Genomic DNA, 27,650 nt, shown 5'->3' with positions numbered 1-27,650 from the left:
CACGAGGTATTCCGGGAATGGTTTGTAATGGCGTGTTCTTCTTCAGCAACTCCAACCCTCCCTGTAATCTGGTTGCATCAATTTAGTGACGAAATCACTCGATACTCCAGAACATGACATGACCCTAGGCACCAGGTGCTCCGGCTGTCGTTCTGATGGCATATTGGTTTTCAGCAACCCCAAAAATTCCCCGAGAAATCTGTTTGCATCAATTTAATGCCGATAACCTTCGAACCTCCAGAAGACGTGCTTTAGCAGTGATCCTGAGCACCAGGTGTTTAATGACATGTTTATACAATTTTGGATACATTTTATGCACTTTAAAATGCAATTATGCTTTTCCACCCATTTTTCTATAGTAAACTTTTTTCCTGACATCATCCTGAACACAATGCAAAAAGTTGTAAGTCTTTAGGTGCTGCATTTAAAAATAGATTTATTCCGGTGTTTTTAGTGCTAAGTGACCTGGTCTAAATGATTATATAGCGAAAATAGTAATCACAGATGTGAACCCTAGAGTGTGAAAAGAAGTAGAAAAATGGAGCGATCCTATAGAACCACAGGTAGAGGACAAAATAAACAAAAATGGAAAACTATTACTTGAATTCCGTTTAGACAATAACATGAAGATCATCAATACACATTTCCAACAAAAAAAGAAACAAAAGATCACACGAGAATATCACAACAGCAAAGGGATAGAAATCAAAAGCACAGAAGGCAAGAATAAGAAATAATTAAAATACATGAACTAAGGGAAGAAAAGAAACGAAAATCGGATATAACGAGGAGTTAAAGAAGGAAATGGACATAAAACGAAAAATAACAGAAATGACAAAACACATAATGCCAAAATCACAGCATTCTATATTTACTGATTTCCATTAAAATTATTTGGCACTGAAACGTTTTATTTATTTAAGACTTTTGCTTCTAAATAAAATACCAAGTGTTATTATATGGTTGAACTAATATTGGACGATTTCCATAGTAATATAATTTACAGTGATGTATTTAAAAAACAAAAGTGACTAATGATATCAGAAAAATAATAAATCTGGTAACATTTGAAGTATCAAATTCGAAATTTCTATATTGCAGATTAGGCATATCCCGGTTCTTGTACAATTCGGACCATTCTAGACTCTGTATATGGTATTCTAAATAAAGAAAAAGTATGCAAATTATTTTTGATTACAAATATTCTGTAAGTATTTATGCCCATATTGTGTTATTATTTCCTATTTCTTAATTACAATGTATAAACCGCCACAGGCGAGAAAGTATTCAAATGTTTGGTTTGGCAGCACCATAAAGAAACATCATATTTATACGATCTTGAATGAAGAGTGTAGCACAATTTGGATGACCTTGGTGGGTCAACCTCGAATTAAAAAAGGTAGTAGATTTTAAAGAATGGATGTTATCATGTTAAATTCCCTAAAGCGTGACTACTGATGTTTAGTTATTTTTTAATAAGAGTGATAAAATTGGACGATTATAATGAAGAAGGCAGGTAGTCAACAAATTTGAACCATAATAAGAAAACGATATGGGTCTTATTGCTATGCTTATCGTATTATTTTGCAAAATATTACTAATATAAGAAGATGTACAAGCTTGTTCAATTTAAACACATCTTTGGTCAGGTTAGCCTTGGAAACAATTGTCATCACACAACTGACATTCTGAAATGTTAGTTATGTTTGTAAACGTCACACTGATCATTTCCTATCATTTGTATTTGCCTGCGATTTTTAGTATTGTGACTTCAAAATGGCGTTTGTTGTTAAAAATCCGTTCAACTACAATCAGCGTGCGGTCATACAAATTTCAACCTTCCGCGGGCAAGGCCATGTTAACATTTTTTTTTTCAAACATGAAGGAACCTTGCTCATATAGTTTAGAGAACATAGAGTGCATATCAACGAAAACTTGTGTAATGAAACTTTAAACAAGGTTCATCAAGCAATATAACGAAAACGTCCAGAAAAGCTCTCACGTGGTGTCATTCTTCTGCACGACAATGCTCGATCTTGGGTCGCCAAAAAAATTAAAAGGAAATCTACAACGAAAAAAATAAAGGATATTATAGTCACATCATTCAGTCACTGAAAATGGCGTTAAAAGGTAATCGTTTTTAGATCGATGAAAAAATACAAACGCTGTAAAAGAATCCTTCACACCCTACAGCCACAAGAACTCTTTAAACAGAATATACATTGGTTGGTGAAACAATGACATATCGCCGGTCCAGAATAAGAATATAATAACTGCAATTTTGTCAATAACTGCTTTTGTCAATTCCTGTTTATTGCGTAATTAAGGGGCCTTTAGACGGGCTAGTTTTTAAAGCAATATGTTGCCGGCAATATATATTGGGTATGTTGCTGGCAACATTGCAGCATCTAATGAAAATATCGCCGTAGGGCCGAGCCATGTGGCCGAAATATTGCTGGTATTTGAACACTATTGCAGTTAGTGGCTGATGCGTTGCCGATAAGTTCCGACTGCTGTGGAAAATCTTGCATGTTGCTCGGCTATTCTGTAGAAATTTAATTTGGTTTTGTCAAAACATACAAAGAAAAAATGAATACGTGGTCAAATGAAAACACAATAAGTTTTATTAATGCAGTACATTTACGTCCAGAGTTGTGGGATGTAGAAAATACATCATACAAAGACAGAAATGCAAAGAAAGATAGTTAGACGGCCATTGCAGATGAATTCAGTATAACACCGGACGAAGCTTATAAAAAATTCAGAAGTTTAAGGATATATGCGAAAAATGAACACAAAAAGGTAATTCAAAAGAAAAGTGGAAGTCAATGTGGCAAAATTGTACATTGGTTTGCATATGAAGCAATTCAATTTATTTTATCTCGGGATATACCAGAAACGGGTATTGATAGCGTAAACATTCGTCTCGTCAATACTTCAAGGGTATTTTTTTGTCTAAAACGGATATATAATGCAACAAGCATGGCTGGAAATATTGCAGTAAATATTTTTTATTATTGTTGACGGGCCATACGTAAATATTTATGTTTTTACAAATATCGCTGAGCAATATTTCCACTAAATATTGCCGAAAATATACAATTTTAGTGGCCCGTCTAAATGACCCTTAAAGGTTCTAAAAAATACTGTATACAGATGACACAAACCGACAGAACTGTAACTATGTGCTGAGCTACTACAGGGTAGTTGCGTCGTTATTGAAATACGCACCATTTTAGACCTTGTTTCAGATTAATAATGACGCAACTGTAAATAGGATTGAAAATGGGGGACTAAATTAAGATAATGATTTTCGGACCAATAGGGATTAAAATAAAAACCATCGCTGTAAGAATAAACAGCATACTAAATGTTGTTCTGAAGCTACTTTTTTGTGGCATAATTAACTAGTTTTGGTGGGAAATACGCCACAATTTTGCTAAAAAAAAGATTTTATTAACGTTTCGACGTCCAAATCGGGTGTCGTTGTCAAAATACAAAAAAATATCAATGAATTAAACAAAAATGTTGTTGCTTAGTAAAAAAAATTCTTCTAATAATTTATTTAATCTGACTCATTTATATCGGTAATTCAGACATATATTATGCATTTTAAAGAAGAAGACTTTAAAATGATATTGCCAATATTTATGAGTTGCGTTCCTGGGACGACTTTATTGAAAGATAGTTCATTCGACTTTAAAATGTATTATATTTTTAAATTGCCGATATAAATGAGTCAGATTAAATAAATTATTAGAAGAATTTTTTTACTAAGCAACAACATTTTTGTTTAGTTCATTAATATTTTTTGTATTTTGACAACGACACCCGATTTGGCCGTCGAAACGTTAATAAAATCATTTTTTTAGTAAAATTGTGGCTTATTTCCCATCAACACTAGTTAATAGCATACTAAATATTTAAAAATAGTTTTTTTGTACCGAAAAATTTTCAGATCAAGAATGACGCAACTGTAGATAGGGTTGAAAATGGGGGGATTAAATTAAGAAAATGAAATTCGAACCAATAGGGATGAAACTAAAAGCCATCATTCTAAGAATAAATGCCATACCGATGCTCCAGACAGTTACTCTTTATTTAATCACTATTTTAAATATTTAAAAAATTTAAGATGAAGAATGACGCAACCGTTAAAAAGCAACTGTAAAAAGGGTTGAAAACGGGGGGACTAAATTAAGATAAGAGGAGGTCCAAACGGCAATCCACATACAAAAAAGCCATAAAGCACCGGGAATAGATAAAATACCGGCAGAACTACTCAAGCAAGGAGGAAGGAATTTGACACAACAGATGTATCAGCTAATACGAGAGATATGGATAGAAGAAGAAATCCCCCAACAATGGAAGAAAAGTATAATCTGCCCTATTCATAAAAAAGGAGACAAACTGTTGTGTCAGAATTATAGAGGCATCTCTTTACTTTGTTCGGGATACAAAATATTCACAAACATCCTTAATCGAAGACTTCAACCTCTCACGGAAAAAATCATCGGGGAATATCAAGCAGGGTTTAGGCAAAATAGATCTACCATTGACCAACTATTTACAGTTAAACAAATACTAGCCAAAGCATGGGAATATGACATGGACGTTTACAATCTCTTTGTAGATTTTAAACAAGCCTATGATTCAATAGATAGAACAATTCTACCTAATATATTGGAAGAATTTGGCATACCATCAAAATTAATACGACTAGTGCAAATGACAATGACAGAAACAGAAGCACAAGTATGTATTCAAGGACAGATCACTGATGCGTTTACGATAACGCAAGGACTGAAACAAGGCGACAGACTGGCTCCAACGCTTTTTAATCTTGTTCTTGAATATGTAATTAGACGGTTGACGGTAAGCGGAAATAACATACTTACAAACAAATCTACCCAATTAGCAGCATACGCGGATGATATAAACATAATGAGCAGAACAATGAATGCAGCGGAAGAAACCTACGTTGAGTTGAAACAGAGTGCAGAAGCAGTAGGGCTAGCAATAAACACAAATAAAACAAAACTACTCATACAAACCAGATCAAATAGACCGGCGCAACAACACTTTATTGACGATATAGAACATGTGAATAGATTCACGTACCTAGGAATGGATCTGGTTGCAAGCAGTGAAGAAGAACCGGAAATAAATAGAAGGCTTGTGCTGGCAAATAAAGCAGATTTCGCGATGGGCCACATATTCAAATCGCGAGACGTGCACCGGAAAACAAAACTCCGGGTATATAAAACAATAATCAGGCCCATAGTAAGTTATGGCTGCGAAACATGGGTGGTGACACAGAAATCTGCCAATGCATTAGATGTGTTTGAAAGAAAAGTATTACGTAGGATACTGGGCCCAATAAGGGAAAATAACAACTGGCGAATTAGGTATAAGGTATAATAGAGAAATATACGAGCAATATAGCGAACCAACTCTAGCACAACACACTAAACTACAGAGATTACGGTGGGCAGGGCACGTGGTCCGCATGCATGAGAATAGAATCCCCAGAAAATTGCTGAATGCAAGAATGCAGGGAAGAAGACCGGTTGGAAGACCTAAAAAGAGATGGGAAGACGAAGTCGATGAGGATGCCAGGAACTTCCTGGGAACGCGTTCATGGAAAAGAACAGCGGTAAATCGAAATGATTGGAGAAGCTTATTGAAGGAGGCCAAGGCTCGATTTGGGCTGTAGTGCCATTGGATGGATGGAAATTAAGATAATGAAATTCGCCAACAGGGATAAAAATAAAAGCCATCATTGTTAAAATAAACGCCATACCGGTGCTCCTGGACGATTACTCCTCATTTAATCCCTATTTTAAATATTTAAAAATCGTTTTTTTGCTCTCCTGAGAAATTTAGCCTTTTGCAACTACGTCATTCTTATTCCGGACTGGCGATAGGTGCTTTTAATATAGTGGTAATTATTTTCTTGTAGATGTGTTTGCTGATAATTTTCTTCTGGGTCAAAGATGTGTTTTAATCGAACAAGCATATGCTTAGGTCATAAGGAAATACATGGCAATGAAAGAGCTGATGAATTTTCCAGAAGGGGATCCTCTACAAAAGACTTCTGTTCAGAGGCCATTGGAGTACCAAAAAGCACCGTCTGCGACCAGAAAGAAAGCTTGGTCCGAACACAATATAGCTCACACTATTAAAATTTTATCCGGTCAATCACAAGGCAAAAGGTTTATTAGACACGTAACTTGGAAACAGTCAACGATATCTTGCATGACTTGAATTTACGTGCGCGTGACATAATAAGCCGCATTGCTTAAATAATCGTTCTCCGGGATATAATTATAAACTAAATATTTCTTTAAATATAGGATTAGGTAGTGAATAAATTCGTAATGTTCTACTAACTTAACTAAAAGGTTATTAAGCAAATAATATTATTTATCGCCAACCGTCACTAAAGTCATTCATTATTGTACTCATTTGCCCTCATTTGCGGCAGTAAACTAACACTTTGTTGTACTGAAAGAATAATTTTAATTTACCTGCCGCGATTAATCGAAATTGAATGTAAGTGGTTGATGGCAGTAATCGATGGCAGTAATCGATTATTTATTTGAGTTAACTTACAATTTATTTACATACTTTAATTATTAAAAATAATGTACAAAATTTATGACATTGTTAATTAAATTTATGTCAAAATGTGAAATTCTGTAGTATTTTGTAATTATATTTATATACAATAAATCAAAACTTTACCGACTTAGTAATTATTCAATATTGATAACTATCGACTAAAAATCGAAAGCGGCCATCTTGCAAAAGTTATCTGTCATCACTGTCATGAAATTATTATGGCGTCTAAAATTTAAAAAGTTCTTAAATTGTAAATTGAAAGTTAGTGTTAAAACCAATATCAAATTATGTTGGCGATACAATTTTGTATGCACCACGTCAGTAAAGAGTTTTTATCGAACTCGTCTGTTATTCGCCTCGCTCGCTACACTCGCTCTGCTCATATCAGACTCGTTCGATAAAGAGTAACTTTACTGACTTGGTACATAAATATCTATTATAAACACAATTCCCATAATATAAACTGTTTTACTTTTTTCCACATCCGCACATTATGCATGGCACCTTGAATGGCATGTCTGACGCCGAATCCATATTTCTTTTGATTTAGATAGTTAGGGAATACAGTTCATTACAATACAAACAATTGACATCAGGATTGTCGTCTTTAAGATCATTCCAGAATTCCGCTTGTTCTTCTTCTTCTTAACTGCTATTTTCCCACGAAAACTTTCTTAGTGACCCTTCTTGGCAGTTTTTTTCTTTATTAAATTGCTTTTTCTTCTTAATTCTGTCTCAGCTCAAATCAGGTCTGGAGTAGAATTAAGCATACCGTTCTTCCCACGTTTTCGCTTTTTTTCATTTTCAAGAGTTTTACAACGGTTTACAAGAGGTTTACAATTTTACAATACTGGTCCTTATTTTTGTACAAATGAAGGTCCACGAACATTAGCTTTTGGCATTTTAGTTTCAGATTTCGAAGATATTTGATCATTAGTATTTTTGGAGTGAATAATGGATGCTTATAAACGCTTTTCTTCTGGACTTTCTATGATGGCATACCTATGCCATCAATGAATACCCTGAAGTGTGCCATCATAGGCAAGAATCGGCATTTTATTAAAAGAAGAGAAAAAATCTTATAACGAAAGATAAGTTCAAAATAACGCACACAACAAACATAATATGTCTACAAATATATTCAAGGCGTTATTTAATCTTTTCTTCTATTTACTGTAATGGATTCTAAATTTTAATTTTGTGTAATATTACTAAGGGACTTGCTGAAAAATGTATAATTTTCCTACTCTCACAAAAAGCATCAGAGCACCATAAACTTTATATGAAACTACAAACCGACTATCTAGCATACACTAATAGTCCATTCTTTCACGGTTTTTGCTCTAAATTTTAAAGAACCGCTTGGATTGACATGAAATTTGGCATGCGTATAGCTTACATGTCAAAGAAAAAAAGTGATATTGTGCCGATGTCTGCTTTTGCCCTGGGGGTGACTTTCACCCCCTATTGGGGGTAAAAAAATATATGTCCAAAATAAGTCCGGATATGGGTAAACTAACTAATTTTAAGTAACTTTTGTTCTATAGAGCTTTTTCGCCAAGTCAACACTTTTCGAGTTACTTGCGAGTGAATATGTTCATTTTTCAACAAAATAACCACATTTTTAGACGGTTTTTTGCAAATAACTCAAAAAGTAAGTATTTTATCGAAAAAAACGTTCTTAGCAAATATATAGCCCATAAAAAAGTAAAAAAAAATGGTGTACGTGTTAGGTCTCTGGATCTCGTAGAACTAGAGTTATAGCCAATGAAAAATAGATTCATATTCACCAAATTTCAAATAGAATATTTCGACGTGAAATATCGAAAAAATTAAGCACTTTTTGGGGAAAACCCATTATAACTTTTTTAAAGTGTTTAAAAAAGCTTTATTTCTGTTTTTACAAAAAGTTTCTAGCATTAAATTTAAGCAAGTTACGCTCAAAATAAAGTTGGTCCCTTTTGTTTTTGCAAAAAAAAATCGGGAAGACCAACCCCTAATTAGCAACTTAAATGAAATTAGAGCAACTCTGCTTCTACTAGGTGTAGAGACGTGATGTATACACCATTTTTTTTTTATTTTTTACAGGCTATATTTTTGCTAAGAATGTTTTTTCGACAAAATACTTACTATTTGAGTTATTTGCGAAAGACCGTCTAAAAGCGTGTTTATTTTGTTGAAAAATGAACATATTCACTGCCAAATAACTCGAAAATTGTTGACTTAGTGAAAAAACTCTATAGATCAAAAGTTACTTAAAAATAGACAGTTTATCCATTTCCTGAGTTTCTTTGGACGAATATTTTTTCACCCCCAAGAGGGGGTGCAAAACCTAGGGCAAAAGCACATATCGGCACAATATCACTTTTTTTCTTGGACTTGTTAGCTATGTGTATGCCAAATTTCATATCAATCCAAGCGGTTCTTTAAAATTTAGAGGTTTTGCAATATTTTACCGTTAAAGAACGGACTATAATACATCAGTTTTCATAATAAGTGGACTGCGTTCCAAAATACACTCACTATGCTATCATAGGCATTATGCCATCATAGGCGACTTTCCCCTAAATAAAGTCGTATATAAATACGAACGCTCGTTTTTTTACAATATGTTTGTGTATTTTGGGCATAATATATATTGCGTATAAATTGTAGAATATATGTCTCTGACTTACTTACTCCGCTACTCTGATTACTTCGCTATTGTTGGTATATTCTTGTTATTGACTTTAGTATTGACTCTTTTAGTATTGGAAACCACAGTCTGCTACAGTCTGATAAAGAGTTTGCTACACACTTTTCTTTATTATGGAGGATAAGAGCTGCTTCTTTTCATGTCTGTTTCTTTCATGATTATTGATTCATCTTTCCATTGTACTCTGCCCTAGTTGTCCCAGCTATGTTTGTATATCTGAGATTGGTCGAATTCGAAGTCAAGAACAGATTCTTCATGTATGTTTCATGCTCGTTTATTTTGACACTTAGTGGACTTGCGGTTTCTACCACGCAGATATTGTTGCATTGAAAGGGTCTTTTAAAGATGCAGTTTTTTTATCTTTCTTGTGTATTGTTAAGTTTGATTTTGGGCTAGATAGATCTCATCTGTTGGTTGTTTTGAATGTTGTGATGTTGTACTTTTTATTCCTTTTCAATTTTTCTGATATGCTCTTTACATAGTGGTGTTGTTGTCATCTTTGAATCCTTTCTGGTTAGTGTTATGTTTCTGGATTGCGTGTTATTTTCTTTCTTCAATCTCATGGAATGCCTTGTTTTAAATGACAATGGCTGGTAATTTTTTGTGAAAACCTTGGTTAACAGGTTTTTCTTGAAATGCATTTTCATTAGAGCCGGTGCATCGGGCTCTACAATATAATTATTTGATAACTCCTTTTTTGATGTTAACGTTGTGGTTGGAGTGGTAATTTATCTATCTGTTGGTGTGGGTTGGTTTTCTGTAAACTTTGATTGCACATCCTGTGTCTTTTTTTATGATTAGCAAATCTCCAGAAAAGGAAACGAATTGTTGTTTTCACGGAGAATTTCAATGATTTTTTTTTATTGTTGATGGCCATCTGAAATTTATTCAATACTTTTGGTCAGTGAGGCCAACTGGAGAACACATCATCTACTTATCTAACTTCACCATACTGTGGGTTATTTCTCTTGTTTGTGTAAAATGTTTTGTTGGAAGTACCATTGAATATATGGCTGCACATGGATTCGCTCCCGGGTTCAGGTAGGAAGACCTAACCCTTCGGTCATAACTTAACTTTCGGGTATGAGTTTCGGAGCGAACTCGTGTACAATAAAAGTGGTTTTATAGGGGTTGGGAGCGAACCCATGTGCGCCGGAATAGGCATCTGCTAATAACGAAAATATGGCTAATCCGATATCTTGTTTGTATACCTCTCAAAAACCTGTATAAGATTTTTTCAACTTTTTTGTGTTTATTGGCCTAACGTTTCATTTTTTCAAATCAGTTACATTCCTAATGTATGTAGGGTTACAAAACACCTTTCCAGGGGGCAAAGTAATTTTTTTTTTTCAGAACGAATATACACGAACGAACTGGAAGTCGAAACATCAAAAGAATATAATTTAGATTAAATATATTTTTGACATTTAATTTTTGACCTGCTTTTGGGATGCTGGACCCTCATATTATTATCTTGTCACACGTATTATTCCTTAAACAACTTTCAGATCAAAGATGAAAGGAGCAACGTTTTAAAATATTGGAAGAGTATTTACTTACATGTCTAGGATATCTGTCAAATCTTGCTCTTACCTGCAACAAAAAAAGTATTCAATTTATTTCGTAACTAACTCATAAATCTCAATGATGGTATACAGGGTGTTTCATTAATAATTGTCCATATAGTAACTGGAGAAACCTTAGCACAAAATACGAAGATTTAACCTAAAACACTTAAATAAAATGTGGTTCCTTACTGAATTACAGGGTGTTTTATCTAAAACTTTAAACACTATTTTTGCTCAGCATTTTAAAACTATTCGACGTATCCTTTTCATACTTGGCAGGAAGTATAGATACTGTACAAACTACTAAATTATGTTAAACAAACGTTTCTTTCTATTACCAGAGGCGTACGACGGGGGAAAGTGAATGGTTGACCCTTTCCAAATTCTACGCCACTGGCGAAATTGCTTTTTTAGTTCAATTTTTGGATTCTCCAATACTATGAAAATAATATACTCTTCATTCGTAACGATAAAGTCATTAGTTTTCGAGATCTTTGAAGTTAAAAATGAAACGACACGGTTATTTTAATTAATGTATTGTGTCGCTTCATTTTTAATTTCAAATATCTCGAAAACTAATCATTTTATCGTTACGAATGAAGAGTATATTATTTACATAAAAAGTATTACAAAATCAAAAAATTACACTAAAATAGCAATTTCGTCAGTGTCGTAGAATTTGAGAAGGGTCAACTAGCCACTATACCCTGTCGTACACCTCTGGTAGTAGCTAGAAACGTTTATTTATCTTAATTTAGTAGGGTGTACAGTACCTACACTTTCTGCCAAGTATGATAAGGATACGACAAATAGTTTTAAAGTACTGGGTACAAATAATTTTTAAATTTTAATCATATAAATCATATTATCATAAATTATTAATCAAAATAACTGTGCCGTTTCATATTTAACTGCAAATATCTCGAAAACTAATGACTTTATCGTTTCCAATAAAGAGCATATTATTTACGTAGAAAGTATTCGAGAATCTAAAAATGGCACTAAAATAGTAATTCCTCCAGTGGGGTAGAATTCAAGAAGGGTCAACCATTCACCATCCCCTGTCGTACGCCTCTGGTAGCAGCTAGAAACGTTTGTTTATCATAATTTAGTAGGGTGTCTAGTAGTCGCACTTTCTGCCAAGTATGAAAAGGATACGTAGAATCGTTTTAAAATGCTGAGCAAAAATAGTTTTTAAATTTTTAGATAAAACACCCTGTAACTTAGTAAGGAACCACATTTTACTTAAGTGTTTTAGGTTAAATCTTCGATTTTTGTGCTAAGGTTTCTCCAGTTACTATATGGACAATTATTAATGAAACACCCTGCATACACCAGTTGCCAATAAAAAGGCTTTTTTTGTGTTTTCCATAAAATGAAAAATGTCTTTTGTGGTAGTCAACCCACCATTATTTTTTACTAAATCTACAAATTAATAAATTAATTTTATGTAGTCGGCTGTATACGCTATAGATATAGATGACAAAAGTTTATTAAAGGTACGATTCCGAACAAGACCGCAAACCGCAAACTGCAAACCGCAGACCGCAGCGACAGACCTACTGGTTCATAAGGTTTCTTATGAGGTTGATGTCGAGTAGAGCGGCACTGTCGCCACCGCACGCAGAACGTCGCCACCGCAGACCGCAGGACTGCACCAGGACCAGGAGTGTCGCCGACCGCAGATCGACGACACGTGTTTTTGCTGTTTCCAAATTGACTTAAATTGAAAAGAATTGAATTTCTTTTGAAAATGAGTATTTTAAATGAATAAGAAGGGCAATTAATTAATTGTTTAGCAAAATATTAAGTTATTTACGAGGCAAGCTTCCTTCAAATTGTTTACTTTTAAATAGGGACCTAGTTGATTTTCTTTTTTTTATAATGCAAAAGTAAAAGATAGTCGTCATCTTCTTCTTCCATCAAAAGATATAACATTAATTCATCGTTGTTCATTGCGTCTGACATCCTACTTATACGACTTTTAATATTATAATATTATAAATTCCCATCGTGCAATGCTGTTGTCGATATTATGTAGATGAAGTGCAGTTCTGCTCGGAATTGGTCTGACCGCAGACGACACTGTCGCTGCAGTCTGCGGTTTGCGGTCTGCAGTTTGCAGCCTCTTTTGGAATCGTACCTTAAAAATCCTTTATTAAATATATGGAGGTTGATTTAAATCCGCTCCGCAAAAAAACTTCAAATACTGAAACTTTGCGAGCAGAAAAATCACCAAATTATTTGCAAAGTGTAAATAAGTGAGTTAAGAAATTTACAGTGTAAATTTAAAAAGAATATTGAAAGTAAGATCCATACATTATTAATCTAACCTAGTTTTAATAAAATTATATTTTAACTACTAACAGTAAAATAATTACAGTCATAGTCAAGTTTTTTGGCACTGATAAGAAGTCAAGGTCCTATGGGTGGACTAGCCGAAGCTGCTTTCAGCAGTGGTAATTACTAATAAATTGATTTAATTATAATTAAGGTACTTCGGTATCTATCTATCGAAAAATACAGAGTCGGCTTTCTGAACGAAAACAAGAAGATATTGAAGAATAAGAAGATATTGAAGAATAAGAAGATATCGAAGAATAAGAAGATATTGAAGATAAGAAGAAGACATTGTTGATAAATCTAATTTATTCAAGTGAACATTAATTGTTGATATAAATAAATAAATAAGATATTAAATGGTATTTAAATAGTTTTATAATTAAAGTAAAAAAAATTGAATAATATATAAATATTTTGTAATTAAAGTAAAAAATTTAATTAATTTGATTTAATCAAGTAGGTTTAAATTTGATTTAATATTTGTATTTATAAATACATACCTACTTTAATAATTTGAAAAGGAAGAAAGATGGCGGATGGTAATGATAGCATTAATGAGGACGGTAAAAGAAAAAGCAAAGAGGAGCCAGATATATTTAGCAGGAGTAGAAAAGTGAACCGAACACCAGACAGGTCGAAACCATCAACGAATGAAACCAGCAGCCAGAACGAAATGATGGAACTAATGAGACAATTAGCAAGCGATAACAAAAAGAAAAACAAGGACCTGGAAGATATAAAAAATACAATGGGTAATATGATTGAGGAACTAAAAGAAATTAGGAAGGAAAATAATGAATACAAATTGCAAATGAAAGAAATAATAAGAGAAAATGAAAATCTAAAGAAAGAAATGGCTACGATGAAACAAAAAATAGATAAAATAGAAATAACCTTGGAAGCATGTCAGAAAGAAAAGAAGAAAAATAACCTAATAATGAGAGGCTTACCACTAGACACAATAGGAACAGAGCAAATAGAGAACTTCATAGAAGCAAAAATGGGAGTAAAATCAGAAATAAATAGGGTACAAAAGATAAATGAAACAATGTGTGTTATAGAATGTAAAAAATTCGAAGATAAAATGAAAATACTGAAAGCCAAGGGTAAACTAATGAGCTATAAACAACATAGAGTATATATAGAATGTGACCTAACATTAAAAGAGATAGAAATACAAAGAAACCTTAGGAAGATAGCAGCAGAGGAAAAGACTAATGGGAAAAGGACAAAAATTGGATATGGATTCATAATTATTGAAGACATTAAGTGGAAATGGAACCAAAAAACAAGCCGGATAGAAAAAGTAACATACAATACAGAACCAACTTGTTAAAAAAACTAGCTGTAGAAAACACAATGATGGACCGAGAAACAAAACAGGCAAAGAACAGGGACATGACCAGATTTAAAGATAATAACACAAACGTAAGGAAAAACAAATTGAAGTACAACCTAAACATAGAAAAGAACAGAACAATTTTGAAAATGGCATCATGGAATGTAAGAGGTATAAATGGGAAAGAAATAGAACTGGGGGAAGAAATTAGAGATAAGAACATTGAAATAGTAGCTATAACAGAGACAAAGAAAAAAGGAAGAGGATCAATAATATTAGAAAACGGAATGTTACTAATATACAGTGGAGTGGAAGAAACGAAGAGAGCTCAGGCAGGAGTAGCGTGCCTGATTAAGAAGGATAGTATCAACAAAGTAAAAAATTGGATATATTACAACGAACGTATACTAAGAGTAGACATATATATGGATACAGAGGAAACCAATACAAACCTAATCATATGCTATGGACCAGATGAAGACGCAACAAAAAACGAAAAGAATGAGTTCTGGGACAAATTACAAGAAGTGATAAATGATTGTACAGAGAAAATGGTGATCACAGGAGACATGAACAGTAGAGTGGGGAAAGAAGCAGAAAAATGGAACAATGTCATCGGACCGTATGGGGAGGAAAAAATAAACAAAAATGGAAAATTACTACTTGAATTCTGTCTAGACAATAACCTGGTGATTATGAACACACACTTCCAACATAAAAGGATACACAAGATCACAAGAGAAGTCAAATCAAGAGACGAACAATCAATTATAGATTATACTATAGTGCAAAAAACAGAGAAGAACTGGATAAGAGACGTAAGGGTGAAAAGGAGTTATGAAATTGGTAGTGACCACTATCTACTAGAAACCACATTCAAAAGCAAAAGAAAAGAAATAAAAAGAAATGAGAACATAAACAGAGAACACAAAGAAATAATAAAAATTTATAAACTAAGGGAAGAAACAACGAAAATAAGATACACAGAAGGGCTAGAGAAAGAAATAGACAATGAACATATAATAACAGAAACAATAGAAGAAGAATGGGGAAAATTTAAAAATGCGATGATAAAAACAGCTAAATCAATATGTGGAACCACAAGAAATAACAACAGAGGGAAACGAACGTCTTGGTGGAACGATGAAGTGAAAAGAGAAATAAAAAAAAAAGAAGAAATTATGGAAAGAATACATACAAGACAAAACACAACAAAAATATGAAAATTATAAGAGAAAAAGAACAAAAGTTAAAGAGATAGTTAGGAAAGAGAAAAAGAAAAGTTGGGAAAAATTTGGAGAAAAAATGGAAGAAAACAGCACAGAAAACGTAAAATTATTTTATAGAACACTGAAAAACCTAAGAAGCAACAAAGAAACGAAACTGAAACAAATAATGAACAAGGAAGGAATAATAATAAATGACGATAAAACAATAATGGAAAGATGGAGGGAACATTTCCAGCTGTTACTGAATGGAAATCAAGTGAACACAATGGAGAAGGAAAGCCACATAAAGAGAGTATCCATAAGAAACACGGAAAATCCAGAAACTATAGAAAAAGAAGAACTAGAAGAAGCAATAAGAAAGATAAAGATTGGAAAAGCACCAGGAAGCGATGAAGTAGCACCAGAAATGATGAAATATATAGGAATAAAAGCAAAAGAAAAATTGTTATACATATATAACCTAATATGGAAGAGAAAAGTAATACCCAGAGAATGGACAAATGCAGTAATTATACCTATATACAAAAAAGGAAACACAAGAGACTGTAAGAACTATAGAGGTATATCACTACTATGTGTAGCAGCAAAAGTATACGAAACCATAATAGAAAGGAAAATCAGAAAAGAAATAGAACATAAATTAGAGGACGTACAAAGTGGATTCAGGAAAGGACACAACACACAAGACCATATATTTACCATGCAACAAGTAATAGAAAAAGCATTAAAGAAAAATAGAGAAATATACCTGAGCTTTATAGACATGGAAAAAGCCTTCGACTCAGTCAAAAGAAAAGATATATGGGAAAGCCTAAAGAAGAAGGAAGTAAGCGAAGAACTGATAGAAGCAACAAAGAGTATATACATGAAAACAACAAATACAGTAAGAATGTTAAATATACAGTCAGAACCATTTGAAACAACTCAAGGAGTTAGACAAGGGGGAAGTCTCAGCCCAGTGCTATTCATAAATGTAATAGATGAGATAGTGAAAGAATGTAAGAAAACTTTCAAGAAATACTGCATCGGTTGGAACAGAATGCAAATGATAAACGCTGAGATGTGTATATTTGCAGACGACATAGTATTAATTGCGGAAACAGCAGAAAAACTGAAATACAACTTAGAGAAATGGAACCTAGAAGCAAGCAAATACAACTTAAACGTAAACAAAGAGAAGACTCAGATAATGAAAATATCAAGGAAACAAGGGACGGAAGATCAAATAGAAATAATGATAGACCAACATCAATTAATACAGACAAATTCATACAAATACTTAGGAACAGTAATCAACAACAAAGGAGACATAGAGGACGATCTTAACAACAGAATGGAAAACACAGGAAAACTATTCCAAGCACTAAATAGAGGATTCCTTAATAACAAAGAAATATCAACAAAGACCAAGATGACAATATACAAAACAATATATAGACCTACGGTGACATATGGAGCAGAAAATTGGATATTAAACAAAAGACACCAGAGCAGAATACAGGCAGCAGAGATGAAATACCTCAGAAGAACGATAGGAGTAAAAAGAACAGATAGAATCAGAAATGAAGAAATAAGAGAAAGACTCAAAATCAAGCCGATACTCGACTCAATCAAGAAGAAAAAATTGGCATGGTTCGGACATCTAACCCGGATGGACAATGATAGACAAGTGAAAAGAGTGTGGGAAGCCAAACCAATAGGTAAGAATAGAAGAGTAAGGCCCATCAAAGAATGGAACAGTGACATTTCGCAGATACTGCAGAGTAAGGGTAAGACTTGGCAGGAAGCAACACAGATGGCATCCAATAGGAAGGAATGGAGAAAGTTCGTTAAGAGCTAGGACAATTCAGAAGATTGTAAAATATTGTAATTTATTGAATTGTAATTTAATGAATTGTATTATAAATGGCCCTACACCGAAAGGTACTAATGGGTCTACTGATTAAGTAAAGTAAGTATTAAATATATATGTATTTATATAAAAAACCCTTTGGTGCTAAATCACAGAACGTTTTCGGACTGACAACTCCATCATCAGTGCTGCGTACAAGATATATATGGTCGAGCCACTAAAAATATTCCTTTAAATGGTGTAAAGTTATTATAAAGTTACATTGTTGTATTTAATATGTGATGTTTGAACTTTTACTTGATTTTACATTGAACCATGTAAGTTGGTGGCCCTAAGGAGAACCTCACTAAATGGACTCTAGATAGTAACTGAGCATCATCATAAAGGTCACTGATGTATCTCTCCACTCTCCCATTCTTTGCACTGTTGCTCGTGATCACAAATGTTTCCGTCTGCTTTTTTAGGCCGGAGCACACTAGTTCGCTCCCGTGGTCAAAAAACCATTTTAATTATATACTAGTTCGCTCCCCATGGTTAAGCGGATTAAATATTTATCTACTAAGTTCTAGAAGAATTAATATCGGCAAAATTGATACTGTGATTTTTGTATTTTATATTGAAATTATATAAAATATTAGCTGTTACTGTTATATACGAGACAGTGAAATTAGATTATTTAGTATAATATTCACTTCATTTTGTTCCCTAGTTGGACAAATGTCAATGATTGTTTGATAAATTATATTAGAACTTTTGATTTCTAATTGCTGGAGCGAATTTACCTGTGACCCTTTTCTGTTGAGTATTAAAATCTGACCGCCGGAGCGAACTAGTATATGCCCTTTTAGGCAGGTAGTTAGGGTGCAGTTCTCTAATCTCCAAGGTATATTTAGGTTCCTTGTTGAGATTAAATCTGTCGTGTTTTGTTGGAGATCTTCTATATCTTTACATGAGTTCTCAAGCCAAGTTACTTAATATTAATTTTTACGGCATTTGTTAATATTTCTCTTTTATATTTTCATCGGAGTTTCATACATAAAAACAGTTACAGTCCTTTGAGGTTACAAAATGAAAACCGATTTTTTCCAATATATCGAAAACTGTGGCAGATTTTATGAAAATGGACATGTGGCTTTCTTATGGCAGAAACATATTTATAGAAAATAACAGTGAAATTTGTGCACTTTATGGGGGTTTTGTTCCCTTAACCCCCTTCCCCCATGTTTGTGTATGTTCCAATTAAATTATTATTGTATGGTTCATTCCACCTACATACGACTGTTTTGGATTATCGCGACAACGAATATTTCAGTGTGCAACATAATAAGTACGAAAGTAAATGGCTCTATTCCAATAAACAGCAATGTAATTTGCAATTTATTTTCGTTCTTCATATTTTGCACAATAAAATATTCGTTGTCGAAATAATCCAACACAGTCGTATATTCGTGGAATAGGGTATAGTTATAGTATGTATTACATATTAGTTTTTAAACTTTTTTCCTCATAGTACTTTTTCGATAATCTCATTTTAATCGGGATATTTAATCTGGTAATAATATGAAAATAGGTACCTATACTATATTTATAATTTACATTTTGTTGGCACTCTAAAATTTTTAAACATTAAAAAAGCAGCATCTCGATAAAAACTGGCTTATCGAAAAAGTACTAAGAGGCAAACATTTTTTAAGAACATTATGTTTAACTAATGGTAGATACCATAATAATAATTTAATTGTAACGTACATAATCCTTGGGAGGATGTAAGGGAACAAAATTCCCAATTATATGGGTATGGGGTGCACAAATTTCACTGTTATTTTTTTTAAATGATCCTAGCATAAGAAGACCACATGTCCATTTTCAATATAAACAGTTTTCTATATGGAGAAAATCGATTTTCATTTTGAAACTTTAAAGGGCTGTATTTTTTCTTGTGCACATTTGTGCTAAGATCGAACTGGTTCAATCGAACTATTTTTGATTCCAGAATATGTGATTTTATTTATGACCTACCTTTTTGTTACAACCTTCAAATTTTTACCCTTTTTTCACTTATTTACATAATACGTATGCCATAATATATTGTTGTAGAATGGTTTTTTGGAAAAATTCAGAAAATAAATTTATATCATGGACCACGAGATCGTAGATTTTCTTCACCCTGTATATGACCAAAAATTGTATAGAGTCTAATTTAGTTAATAAACAGTGCTTTTTCGGGGAAGGTGAAATCGTTAATGTGGTTTTCGTTAATGGGTTTTTTTAAAGGATTTACAGACAGTGGTTCGAAAATATTGGAAAGTGCATGTTATTTCGTTTTGTGAACATCAATAGGATTTTTGTAAATAATTCGTAGAAGGTTTAAACGATAAACAAATTTTACTGAGTTTAGAAATGTAAGGACTTTTGTTTAGTTTTTTGAAAAAACGATAGTAATTTGATGTCTCTTAGAATTTTAACAAAATGGAAAGTTGGATACAAATTAAGTTGGTTTTCTTAGGAAAGGAAAGTATGAATGTTTTGGGTAGAGAGGTTGTTTTTGATTGGTAGAGAAAGATCGATCGAAGGGATGAGAATGTGGAGTCGGTATTTCAGAGAGAAAAAATAGACACTGTGTGATGAATATCGGGAGATGTCAGTGTAAAGTGGTGAAATCGGCCTTTGCGAGCAGAATCAAGTTGAAACGAAATTGTTGACCGGTTGAGAAGTAAAATTTTCCTGTGTCCGAGGAAGATTCCTTTGTTCTGTCTAGAGTGAGTAGCTGATTGGTATCTATTTGCACAAGATATCGAGCAAGGAGAAAACTGAGTGGAGAATTCGAGCGAGTCCTGGTTTTGTTTGTTTTTGAAGCAGTTTGGACGAGAGGGACCTTTTGGCAACATCAAAAGAGTACGTGTGGGAGAATCAAGGACAACGCAATCCGGAAAAAGAAGGAGTGAAGAAACAAAAAGGTTAGTCAAATCATTTGTCGAAACGGAAAGAGCTTGTTTATATCCAATCCACACCATATATGCTCATTTTTTTTGTATTGAACAGTTCTATAACTCAGTTAGTCATTCCAACTTTAAGTAATCAATTCAAAAGGAGAAAAGTAAATTTTATTAAAGTATGAATAAACAATAATTTATTTAAATAATTTTTTTTGTTAAAACAAGGAGACATCAGAGTTAAAGCTTGATTTATTAAGTAAGAAATTGTTGCAACAAATTTAGATTTTAGTATTTTTTTTTAAATCTTATTTATACAGCATATTGGATAAATAAATAATAGATTACATTTATAGGATATTGAATGTGTTTAATTTCCCTGTTTTATCCTGGAAGGAGTAAGCAACTAGAGATACTAGAAGCCACAAATCAAAGGTATTGCATCGAATACAAAATTAGCCCTGAGAATAAAATCTATTAGAAAATTTAATTTGAATTTGGTTTTGTTTTTACATAGGCAGAAATTAAAATAATTGAGTAATTAATTAAATTAAGAATTTGCTAATCAATCTAATAAAAGAGATAAAGTAGAGCATAACAATATGTTGTGAATAATATTATAATAATATCCAATAATCGTAATGAATAATCTGAGTTTAAATATTAAATGAATATTAATTAAAGCGGAAACTATTGAGTTTTCAGAAACTACACTTGAGAGCAAAATAATCGACTGATTTGCTGAATTGTACACGTTAGAAGCCTCGAATTTCCTAAACCTGTTGTCCGATTCGAGTGATTTTTTTAGTATGTTACAGCCTTATTATTTAAGATAATCGATGTAATATTATTATTAATAGACAGGTAAAGGTCATTTTATACCGGGTGTATCAATCATAGGGTGTTTTTTTTTCTTAAACGTACCTAACTTTTTTATTATCCAACATAAGTAAATTAGTCAAAAAAAGAAAATGTTAAAAAAGCCTAAGCCTACAATTTAATTTTAATTTAAATATTTTTTATATGCTAGAATACTCCACATAGTCTAGGCGCCAGAGGGGTCACCGTGTCATATTCAATTCTGATGGACAAACTCAACGGTTTCTTATGGATTTTTGGCTGCTGATTACGAATTTCGAGGGGGGATTTCGATCCGAGTGGTCAAAAAATTGTTATAAACAATTTAATTGTTTATAAATTGTTTATAAGGCTCTGGCTCATAAACTAAAAGAGATAAAAAAATGTTTCAAATAAAATTTGTTCCTTAATAAAAAACGAAGAAAAAACCGTTTACTAAACTTAAATCTAACAATTAGAACTCAAGATATTGTAAAATTAGTGCACAATGCAAATTGCAAATTGCAAACTAAGTATTTTTCGAAGCTTTATCGATCTTAACTCGGCTTCTACGCATGTAAATAAGTCTTAGAAGGTGTCGTTTTAAAGCTTAATTAACAGGCTTCCAAACAAAGTTTGTTAAATTACTTGATCTTCATTTGTTTTCAAGTTATACCCGTTTGAAGTTACAATTTTCTTAAAAATATTGTACATTCATTTGTTTATAAGGGTTTCAAGCAAATTTGAGCTATAAAAATTTATACTTTAATGAACAATAATGATAGAAAAACTCAAAAGGAGCAATTTGAGGTTATGAAAAGGTTCATAAGTTTATTTTTGGCTAAGATGTCGATATTTTAATGGCGCGCGCTATGAGGCGCAAGATCGGCTCACCGCGTAAAGGTTCACGCGCTAACTTCTCGATGCAAATTATAATTTCTATGTATACATACGTTATCTTCATTTTTCATTTTTGAAGATCCTAATAAAATTTTATCATATCAATTTCATTCTATTTACATTGTCTTCTATTTTTTGCACTAAATGAGAAAAAAACATTAAAAACTAATATTTCAGAAGTATAACTAAAAAGTAAGTTGATATTATTTATTAATACTATTTTTACAAACATTTTTTTTCATGTATCTCCAAATCTGCATAGAGATATACAGGGAATATCAGCTTTTTTACATCTGCATAAGTTCTTAGCGAAATTTTAACAGTTACATGGTGGTACAAACAAGTCTGTTCTTGTAGGCAGTAAAACTAAAACTTTTTGAGGCTTCAGAGTCTAATTATCTATATGATATCCATATAAAGTGGATCTAGTTCTTTTGCAGCATCATCAAGGCCCGTCAATTGTGTGTATGCCGCCACATCATAAATGCTCGTTTTATATGCAATGATGACGCTGCAAAAGAACTCGATCAATTTTTATATGGATATCACATATTGCCTCATTTTCATGCGTAGAAGCCGAGTTACGATCGATAAAGCGTCGAAGAATACATACTTACTTGACTGTGAGCCAATCTTGCGCCTCATAGCGCGCCATTAAAATATCGACATCTTAACCAAAAATAAACTTACGAGCATTTTCGTAAGCTCAAATTGTTCCTTTTGAGTTGTTTTATCATTATTGTTAATTAAAGTATAAATGTGTATAGCTCAAGTTTGTTTGAAACCTTTATAAACAAATTAATGTACAATTTTTTTAAGAAAATTATATCTTCAAACGGGTATAACTTTAAAACAAATGAAGATCAAATAACTTAACAAACTTTGTTTGAAAGCCTCTTAATTAAGCTTTAAAAGGACACCTTATAAGGCTCATTTGCATGCGTAGAAGCCGAGTTACGATCGGTAAAGCTTCGAAAAATACTTATTTAGCAATTTGCAATTTGCATTGTGCACTAATTTTATAATATCTTGAGTTCTAATTGTCGAATTTAAGTTTAGTAGACGGTTGTTTCCTCGTTTTTTATTAGGGAACAAATTTTATTTGAAACATTTTTTTATCTCTTTTAGTTTATGAGCCAGAGCCTTATAAACAATTTATAAACAATTAAATTGTTTATAACAATTTTTTGACCACTCGGATCGAAATCCCCCCTCGAAATTCGTAATCAGCAGCCCAAAATCTATAAGAAACCGTTGAGTTTGTCCATCAGAATTGAAAATGACACGGTGACCTCTATTTGGCGCCTAGACTAACAGGGTGTTCCGAACTTTAAAAAAAATACAGTATGATTGATACTAAAAAAATCACCCAAATTGGACAACAGGTTTAGGAAATTCCACGTGTACAATTATTCAGCAAGTGAGTCGATTATTTTGCTCCCAAGTGTATTTTTTAATTTTCCAAAACAACTCTATGCAAAGGTCAAAGATTGATAAAAATGTAGGGCAAAATATTCCATTTAAACCTCGCATCATAAATTATACCACCAACTGCTACTTAGACACATTTCCTGTACAAACAGTGCCAATATTAATAGATCTAATCAGTTGACATCACAACAAATTGTCTACATCTCATTTAATGAGGAAATTGCGGGCTAAAGACATTTCTTCATTATGATTGACATCTATCATCGCTCAAGTAATAAATTGAATTTTATAATTTTGCTGTAAAAATTTTGAACAGTTACATCAAGCTGAAAGCAATAGACAAATTATTTATTTATAGAATGTAGAGGCCACAGAACTACCTCCTAAAATTGAAATACTATTGCAAAATAATATTTCAATTAACTATGATGCTCATCGTTTATACTAGTCTAGCTCAGTCTCCCAGGTTGTGAGTACATATTGTCTTAATCACAAATTTGAACTATGATGATCTAGATCAGCGGTTTTCAACCTTTTTTAGCTTGAGGCACACTAACTTAAAAACTGGTTCAGCCACGGCACACTTGGGTAAATAATCTCTATAATGATAGTGAGTATAATCAAATTTCGCGGCACACCTACAGGGACTTCAGGGCACACTGGTTGGGAACCTCTGATCTAGATTGATTGAAATATTATTTTATAATAGTATTTCAATTTTCATCAAATAGTGACACAATGGAGCCCAACATGGGGCTCGACTAGCTCAGTCGGTAGAGCATGAGACTCTTAATCTCAGGGTCGTGGGTTTGAGCACCACGTTGAGCACCATTGTGTCACGATGAACTGCCACAGAAAAGTGAAATAGTATTATAAAATAGTATTCCAATTAACTATGATTGTCATCATTTGGGCAGAAATTTCCCTAGAATAAACAAAAAGTTTCTTTTGAACGAGATATTTCAAATTAAACATCACACTAACTTTTCTTTTTTGTTTTCAATCCTGCAACTTGTTAAAATAAACATTATAGAAGTTTTCAGTAACTTTCTACCCTCGGTAATACTGTAATCTTTCATTCTGCCTTTAAATTTTTCAAAAAATCTTATTAGTTTTCTCAGCATTCGAGAAAAATTAATGCATTTAAAAAGCATGTTCCGAAATTTTGTGTCTACGCTCTTAATGAATAATCTAAGTTTAAAAATTAAATGAAGATTATTGTTAATGGATATTAGTTAAAGCGGAAACTATTGAGTTTTCAGAAACTATTTTCTAATACTCCAAAACTCATTTTACTATTTCTATTTTCTATTTTTTAATTCGCAAAGGTCAAAGTTTAATATAAATGTAGGGTAAAATATTCAATTTAAACCTCGCATCATAAATTATACCACCAACTGCTACTCAGACACATTTCCTGTACAAACAATGCCAATATTAATAGATCTAACCAGCTGACATCACAACAAATTGTCTACATCTCATGTAATGAGGAAATTGCGGGCTAAAGACATTTCTTCATTATGATTGTCATCTATCATCGCTCAAGTAATAAATTGAATTTTATAATTTTGCTGTAAAAATTTTGAACAGTTATGCTGAAAGCCATAGATATATTATTTATTTATAGAATGTAAAGGCCCCGTAGGCGGAGTCTAGCTACATAAAGTACCATGTAGTGTGTTGTAATAGTTTGTAAACATTCTTTAGTATTATTATGGGACAATATTGTTTAATTTATTGTGGTATCAAAATATACTAGGTACCCCTCGAAAAAATGACTATTTTGAAATATTGAAAAGAGAAGGAACATATTACAAGAAACATGTTACTTTTATATAAAAAAGTAATAATATGAATAATATAGTTAGCTACAGAGAGAGTCTGTAATTTGGAATAAATTCAATATCGCAAACACTAACTGTTTTTTTTTGAAAAATGCTCAGACCCGTCGATTAGTATTTCAAGTTGTCCTCTTTGACATACAATAATAATGTATACAGGTTGTCCCAGTTTAGAGATATGACGTCATCGTTGATTTTCTTAAATGGCAAAACTGTTATTTTGATAGATATTTTGATAGGGTGTGTAAATTTATACACAACTGCAAAATATCAAATTTTTATTCTTTACCATTTACAAGATAATAGAAAATAACAAAGTTGTATCTGTAATTTGGAATAAATTCAATAATTATAATATTAATTATTTTTTTGAAAAATGCTCAGACCCATTGATTAGTATTTCAAATAGTCATTTTTGACATACAATAATAATGTATACAAGGTGTCCCAATTTAGAGATATGACGTCATCGTTAATTTTCTTAAATGGCAACACTGTCATTTTGATAGCTATTTTGATAGGGTGTGTAAAGTTATACACAACTGCAAAATTTAAAAATTTTATGCCCGACCATTAACAAGATAATAAAAAATAACAAAGTTATGAAAAACAAGTAATCAAATAATAATTGAATTTAATTATTTCAATTAAGCAAATACTCATACTCATAATGTTGCCCTCAAGTATTGTCAAATTGTCAATGGGCAACGTTATGAGCATTTGCTTATTTGAAATAATTAAATTCAATTATTATTTGATTACTTGTTTTTCATAACTTTGTTATTTTTTATTATCTTGTAAATGGTAGGGAACAAAAATTGGAAATATTGCAGTTGTGTATAACTTTACAAACCCTATCAAAATAACTATCAAAATGACAGTGTTGCCATTTAAGAAAATCAACGATGACGTCATATCTCTAAATTGGGACACCCTGTATACATTATTATTGTATGTTAAAAATTACAATTTGAAATACTAAACGACGGGTCTAAGCATTTTTCAAAAAAACAATTAGTATTTTAATTATTGAATTTCTTCCAAATTACAGACATTACTTAATAGTAGAAAATAAAAATTTGATATTTTGCAGTTGTGTATAACTTTAAACACCCTATCAAAATAGCTATCAAAATGACATTGTTGCCATTTAAGAAAATCAACGAGGACGTCATATCTCTAAATTGGAACACCCTGTATACATTATTATTGTATGTCAAAAAGGACAATTTAAAATACTAATCGACGGGTCTGAGCATTTTTCAAAAAAGCAATTAATAGTTGGGATATTCAATTTATTCCAAATTACAGACTCTCTCTGGGGAGAGTCTGTAATTTGGAATAAATTCAATATCTCAAATACTAATTGTTTTTTTGAAAAATGCTCAGACCCATCGATTAGTATTTCAAATTGTCCTTTTTGACATATAATAATAATGTATACAGGGTGTCCCAATTTAGAGATATGACGTCATCGTTGATTTTCTTAAATGGCAACACTGTCATTTTGATAGCTATTTTGATAGGGTGTGTAAAGTTATACACAACTGCAAAATATTAAATTTTTATTCTCTACCATTTACAAGATAATAGAAAATAACAAAGTTATGTCTGTAATTTGAAATAAATTCAATAATTAAAATACTAATTGTTTTTTTGAAAAATGCTCAGACCTGTCGATTAGTATTTCAAATTGTCATTTTTGGCATACAATAATAATGTACACAGGGTGTCCCAATTTAGAGATATGACGTCATCGTTGAGTTTCTTAAATGACAACACTGTCATTTTGATAGTTATTTTGATAGGGTGTGTAAAGTTATACACAACTGCAAAATTTCAAATTTTTGTTCCCTATCATTTACAATATAATAAAAAATAACAAAGTTATGAAAAACAAGTACCTAATCAAATAATAATTGAATTTAATTATTTCAAATAAGCAAATGCTCATAACGTTGCCCATTGTCAATTTGACAATAATTGAGGGCCAACATTATGAGTATTTGCTTAATTGGAATAATTAAATTCAATTATTATTTGATTACTTGTTTT

General features: G+C 32.2%; 1 protein-coding gene and 1 non-coding gene across 5 annotated transcripts in view; one reads left to right on the top strand and one right to left on the bottom strand.

Annotated features, from left to right (window-relative positions):
* LOC114330751 (cGMP-dependent protein kinase, isozyme 2 forms cD4/T1/T3A/T3B) overlaps nucleotides 1–27,650 on the bottom strand; it is a 1,273,893-nt gene that overhangs the window by 233,841 nt on the left and 1,012,402 nt on the right. The window lies entirely within an intron of this gene.
* On the top strand, nucleotides 24,507–24,579 carry Trnak-cuu (transfer RNA lysine (anticodon CUU)). Its single transcript has one exon. It is a non-coding gene; the product is annotated as a tRNA-Lys (tRNA).

The sequence above is a fragment of the Diabrotica virgifera genome, chromosome 7, assembly GCF_917563875.1.
Source record: "Diabrotica virgifera virgifera chromosome 7, PGI_DIABVI_V3a".
NCBI classification, from domain to species: domain Eukaryota; kingdom Metazoa; phylum Arthropoda; class Insecta; order Coleoptera; family Chrysomelidae; genus Diabrotica; species Diabrotica virgifera.
The sequence above is the reverse complement of the archived record's forward strand: the minus strand, read 5'-3'. Positions and strand labels throughout refer to the sequence as shown.